The sequence below is a fragment of the Euprymna scolopes genome, chromosome 29 (genome assembly GCF_053919585.1).
Source record: "Euprymna scolopes isolate OS-2025 chromosome 29, ASM5391958v1, whole genome shotgun sequence".
Lineage (NCBI taxonomy): Eukaryota > Metazoa > Mollusca > Cephalopoda > Sepiida > Sepiolidae > Euprymna > Euprymna scolopes.
Genome location: NC_136510.1, coordinates 46,459,201 through 46,466,332, shown reverse-complemented (window position 1 = coordinate 46,466,332; position 7,132 = coordinate 46,459,201). Strand labels below are relative to the sequence as shown.

The 7,132-nt window shown below is 33.1% G+C and overlaps 1 pseudogene; it reads left to right on the top strand.

The window, feature by feature from the left end:
* Positions 1-2,052: 2,052 nt before the first annotated feature.
* LOC145252914 (5S ribosomal RNA) lies at positions 2,053-2,169 on the top strand (annotated as a pseudogene).
* Positions 2,170-7,132: the final 4,963 nt, after the last annotated feature.

Here is a 7,132-nt window from a genome sequence, read left to right as displayed (position 1 = left end):
TGGCTTCATGATAACAAAACAGATGTTACACTATTTTCTTTTTTTCTTTCAATGAAATCGGTCCAGACAAGATATGAAACCACTAAATGTAAGGAGCAAAATAATACTACTTTAAGGTAAAAATGAATCCTACGACAAGTGTTGGATCGAGTCAGACCGAAAACAACAATTATTTCCCCTCTGTCAGAATTAACGCACATGGAATTTGAGGACTACCGGAAAAAAATAAGGGAGAAGAGGTTAATAAAGTTGCTGAAAATATAGCGATAATCCACCTTCTACTTTCCTAAGTAAAGCCTGGGATAATCGTTTTGTGACAACAAAACAGATACTACATAATCCTCACTAAAAAATACAACGAACATGACATCATGACCATAGACGCTATACTACCATAAACCTTCATACCCCGAAAGGAGGAGGTAATACTTAGAAGCATGATATTATGACGAACGAACATATACTACATTGTCCCCAAAAAAGATGTTTCACGGTATATCAACAGTTTTGGTTATCTATTGCAAAATTCAGTTATGTATGTAAAAAGTTTATTTTTATTTTTTAAATTATCAAATTCAAAATAATTTTTAGAAAAAAACATTAAAAAAATCATTTCAATCATTTAAAAAATGAAAATATCAAATAATAAAAGAAATATAAAATGCATAACAATTGTTAGTGACCCCACTTATTTGAACATATATTTTCTCCTCTTAACCCATATTAGGCACACACACACACACACACACACACACACACACACACATACACACACGCACGCACACACATACACACACACACATATATATATATAGCTATAGTTATACAGTTATATTTCATATATATAAATTTTATAGTTATATTTCATATACATAAATTTCATATATACATATATATATAAATCATAAAGTTCAAACAAATAAAATATTTAATTATTTTCGTAATATTACGTTGTAATTTGACTTACTAGGGCACGTGATGCGTAATATATATATATATATATATATATATATATATATATATGTGTGTGTGTGTGTGTGTGTGTGTGTGTGTGATGTGTAAAATGGAAAGATTTTATCATCTGTAGTCGAGAAATGCGTTATCTATATCCATAATACTGTATCACATCCCTATACATTGTATTACACAGACATGAGTTTCGAAATATTCTTGCTTTGTGAGAAATTGCAGCACTTCCTATTTTCTTTTCATGTGAAAAAGGTATTAAAATCACAGAGTATATTATTGTGCTTTTGTTATAAAAGATGTTGGAAACTCTCACAGTGACCGTGCGTAATCAATGAAAGTCATTGTCATAAAAAAATATGTCGGACAAAACTTGAGAAAGAATAGAACAACTGCGTTTCAACCTTGTGCCATGCATGAAAAAAAGTTCATAAGTTAACTACTTGCTTCCATATGAACAGCTATGCGATCCTTTCTAACCGAGAGAACGCGGCCTACAAATTCTTTTATACCTCGAAAAAGGAGTAACTCAATACAAAATTAGTTGGAAGACAGAGAAGCTTTATTCATATTGATCTTGATTCCAAATCAGTAACAGTAGATTTGGGGAATAGATAGATAAAGATCGATAACTGCTATTTAATCATATCTTATCAACTCATTCTTCAAACGACAACTCCACGTTTATAGTACTTCCGAACAAAAGCTGACGTACTTCACTCACTCTCTCTTCGAGCCATGTGATGTCAAATTCGTTTTTATTCATTCTCACGACCAAGTAGAAAATGGCCTCAGTTGTTATGTTCAATAAAACAATTTATATACCAGTACGTTTAACCGGACAGTATAAAACAGAAATAAGGCATAATGTAGTTATTTTTAGCTTACAGCATTATTCTGATAATCTATGACGTTGTATTTGATGGAGCGGAAAGCTTACAATCTATGTTTCAATGGCCCTTTTGATACGTTTGTACGAGCTATTGCTCTCATTTTTTTGTATTGTGTCTTTTTCCAGATGCAAATGAATAATTTTAATCTGATGTCGCTCGAGTATTTTCCCATATGATATGTATGTATATCATATTATACGGCATAATCACGTTGACACACCGGTTCCCGACAGATCACCGAAGTTAAGCAACGTTGAGCCTGGCTACTACTTGATGGGTGACCATTTGGGAATTCTAGACGCTGTATGTGCTGTCCGCTTATCTCGGCATTGTTTCCAGTCGTCCTGAACCTCCACTTGCCACTGGTATTCAACAATGTCGACTCAGGAGAGGTGTGGTTGGAGATTGTGCAACTCTTGCCACAAAAATTTCGCGCGCAGCCACCCTTACCGTGGGTATCCATAGTCTGTCAAGACTGAAGGAAGCCTATATATATATATATATATATATATATATATATATATATATATATATATATATATATATATATTGAAAAGTTTGACTCGTGTCCAGGTAAACTACATCTGAAATTTCAAATGTTTGAACCCAAAATTGGCGGAGGAGTTTGTTAGAATTTGTAAAGGTAAACTTTTTCAACTTTGACCTCTAGGCAGCCAAATTTTAGTGCAAAACTGATTTAAAAGCTTGCTGCATGTTTGACTACACTTTATGGAAAATTTCAAGTGTTTAGACCCAAAATTGGCTGAATAGTTTTCTAGAGACAGAAAAAGTAAAAACTTTGGAACTTTACCTCTTGGCAGCTCAGATATTTAGTCAAAAACCAATTAAAAAGCTTGCTCTATGTCTGAATATACTATATGTAACATTTCAAATGTTTAGAGCAAAAATTCATTGAGTAATTTGATAGAAACCGCAGAGTTCATTTTTTTTTAATTTGACGCCAATTTTGACCCCTTAACATTTATTGTTTTCGTCTCAAATCAAATTAAAAAGTTTGATCCATGTCCAAGTAACCTACATCTAAAATTTAAAGTTTCTTGACCCAAAATTGGCGGAGGAGTTTAGTAGAGTTTTCAAAGGTCAAATCGTTGAACTTTGAACCCTTGACAGCCAAATTTCTGGCCGGAAACTAATTAAAAGAGATTTCTCCAAATCTCATTGCTCCTTATGTCAAATGTCGAGTCTGTAGACTGAGAATTGACAGAGTAGTTTGGTAGGGAAATGTACACACAGAGACACACACAGACGATTTCTGTTTTATAGATATATAGATTTTAATCGTAACGTTATAACATAGAATGTACCTATAAAACAGGCTAAGCTATTTAAAGTAACTGTAAATTACATATAAACAAAACATTTTAGCCTATTACGAACTGACAAAAGTTAGAGTCCGTTTACTTAGAATGGGTGTTTTATACCAGATTGATGGTTTAATATGGTCTAATGTGTGCTCATTTTTTCATTAAATACTAATCCTTATACTAAATACTAATAGTAATCCTTATTAATCTCTAGCATAAAAGATATACTCTAATAGTTTGTTCACGTCACCTTATCATGACATAAGTCCATACAATATTTAAGTTAGATCGGCTCAGTAATTTCCAAGAAAACTTCCAGATTACAGTGGTACTGTGATGACTAAACCATATTAATCTTTGTAAATTCATAACTCTGCATAAGACGGATACCATAATACTTCGTTCGCTGCGCATTATCATAATAAAAATCCATACGAAATTTCAGTTAGATAGGCCCAGTAGTTCTCGGGAAAAAGTGGAGCGGGCAGACAGACAAAAAGAAATATAATACTGATTAAAGTCGACCGTAACAAATATTTATATATTTTATTCATTTGCAGACTTTTATCCTCATCTTTATAGTTGTTGTTTCACGACGTTTCGGCCAACTCTTCCTCTGGTCTTCGTCAGGTGGTTAACCGTGACGGAATAGGTATGCTGAATCTCTTAACAGTAATTCTTCAGTAATTGCTGCCTTCTTAGTTGGTGTTGTCTCACCACGTTTGGCCAACTGATACGACAACAACTAACGAGGGCATATCGGTTTCCTTTGTACGTGTATATTGCGTGAATTTAAGCAGCTTTGGTTTATTGGAAGTATAGCTATTAGATTTCTGGCTTTTCAGCCACTCGATTAAAAATAATATTATGATCTCCTTTCTGGTGTCATTAAATATTTATTCCATAGTAGCTTCGTTATATGAGCGCAGAATCAACACATTCTAACGCAAAGTGTTTCACCGTGTCCGGGATATGACAAATCACGTAGCAGGAAGGAATCCGTAGTTTTTTTGTGGCGTGTTCGAACTTCAGAGAACGAACCTCATTTGAAATGATACATTCATTTAAGATGAAATGCTATTCAGCGAACGGCGTTTCTTCTATCGTAACATAATTGTCATTATCAGTTAAGAAATCTTTACATTAATATATGATGAGCATATACATATATGCTATAATTTTAAGCTGCTACTTATGTTTCAGTGACAGTGTGACTTGTTTGAGTTCAACAGAAATAAACGACCAAACTGTTATACAACGAATATGTGACTTGTTTATTTATTGAGAATTGTAAGGATTTATAACTTTGCAAAACAATAAATAATAAATATTCTAAAGAAAAAAGTAGTTTTATTGAAGCATTGTTTGTAAATTACTGTGCGATTATTTATAAAGGCTGGCAACAATGCAGAAAAACCGGTATAATGAAATAACGTACGAGCAAAGACAAACAATCGAATACAATATTTGCGTTATAAATCTTAACAAAATCTATAAATTAAAAAAAAAAAAAAATTACGCATGTGTGTTTTTTTTTTTTTTCATACTTTTACCATTTCGGTTTTTCTGCATTGCTACCAGCCTTCATATGTATCCACATACTACTAAATAATTATTCTGTCTTCTTACCGTAAAAAATAATTATAAGCGAAAACTTTTCGAGGTATTTCTGACTATTGTCTTCAATGAAAGTTTCCACTAAACTAAACGTGGTCAGACGACAACAACTATGGAAGGCAGTAATTGTCGAGGATGCATTTAGGAGACTCGGGGTTCCTATCCCGTCCCGGTTACCACCTGACGAAGGCGAGAGGAATAGTTGCCCGAAACGTCGCGAAACAACATCTAAAGAAGATGGGGATAATAATCCGCAATAAATAAATAAAATAATTGATAAATAAACTCATCTCAGTAATGAATTCCAATAAAAAAATAACAGAAAATAATAATGCTGCAGTATAATATTCTATTATTATTATTATTAATTATTATTATTATTATTATTATTATTATTATTATTATTATTATTATTATTATTATTATTCTCTTTGCGTTTGTCCAGCCGAGGTCTAGTTGGCGCTCGCTCCTCGGTTTTTCAGTCCTTATTGACCCTTCGCGGCCCTTATTATTATTATTATTATTATTATTATTATTATTATTATTATTATTATTATTATTATTATTTGCTGCAGTATTGTAAGAGATATTATACTTTGTTCTTAGTCTTTATGCTAAGAATAGTCTTATCTTTGTGTATTCTTGCATGGAAAGATGTTTCCAAGCGTGTTTATAACTATTTTCTTTTCCAGAGAAGATACGATGCTAATATCATCGAGTTCTTATTGTTTTTTTGGGGGGTGTTTTTTTTTCACTTACACTAATTGCCTTACAAAGGCTTGAAATGTCGTCTACCATACCAACACATGCAAGATTAAGAAGAGATATGGAATACATCCTTCTCCAAGAGTTTTATTTATCTCCCGTCTACGATGGGATTGTATGAGACAAGCTCGAAGAGTTGGATTGAAGAGTCAGCGCCCTAAACGAAACATATTATATCCTGAAAAAAAATGCTCCGACAGTTCCGTCAAAATTCCCCCGTTAGGGACGACTCAGGCGATTAGCAAAATACTAATCGCTTCTTGAAGGGAGAATACAAAATCTGGGAGGGTGGATCGCCTAGAACTACACGGAACCAACAACATACCATAACTAACAAGAAAACATCGATTTCAATAATTTTGATGTTAGTGCCGATGTAACTAATAATTTTAGTACTATGTTGTACTTGTGAAGGGCGATCCTGGATATGACCTTAAACTATATCCGATGGTGAGGCCCCATCTTGCGGGTTTTGGGGAGTGTGGAGCCACCCTTTAATCGCAATTGCTCCCAGGGCCACTCTGACCCGGAGTGGTAGTACCTGTTAGGGTTCGATCTATGGGTTAAATAGAAACCGACTGGAAAAAAATATATTCTATTAAAAAAATGTTTTAAGTCACTGGATTCGGCATTAAATAACCTGAAAAGGGTTGATATGCCGTAAACAAAAACAACCAACCAACTCTTGAAGGGTGATAGCAATGTAGAAAAAATGAAATCGTAAAACAAAGTAAAAAAAAAAAAAGAAACAAGCAATCGGAGAAAGTATTTGGGTTACGAAGTTTTTAATTCTTCAATCCGCTTGACGGCCACACTTTTGCATTCCTTTTTAGATTTTACACCATCCGTGATATTTGTATTAATATTTAGCAGTAAGTGTCATACTTACCGATTTCATATGTCGAAAAAATGTTGTTGTAAATTTTGTACATTTTGTGAAGATTCGTAACTCAAATTTTGTCCTTGATTTTTCTTGTTCGTCCGTTTTGCTGCATTGTTATAAACTCACATATGTATATATTTATAAAGAATGCTTTAATAAAACTACCTTTCTCTTTTAGATTATTTATTGTTTTGCAAAGATATACATTCTTCAAATTTTCTATAAATAAAGTCACATATTCGTCTTAATTAAAAAAATATGTTTACTTTTATTAATAACTTTTTAATAAACTCAAACAAGCCACACTCTTACTGAGATTTAGAGAACTATTTTAAAGTATAGAGCAGATTTATATTGTCATCAAGACAGAAACCCATCGGTTATTTGGTCTAGTATATCTTTTGGTTTCGTCTTAGGAAGCGAATAGAAATCGCGATATACTTCTTATTTTCTAGCATCTCACGTATCTAAGTTTTGATCAGACTTTATTTTACTTGACTGTTTTGTTCCGATGAGAACCATTGTTTCAACCAAATGTGGTCGTAAACTAATATGCACATATAGAATCAGCAAAGGGGCGTTTTCCGAAAACGCAGTATTGCTGGGATTGTAGAGTAAAGAGCAGGGGGGGTTGTAAGTGAAACATTCCTGTTTGGTGACACTTGATGGACATTTAGGCAGAC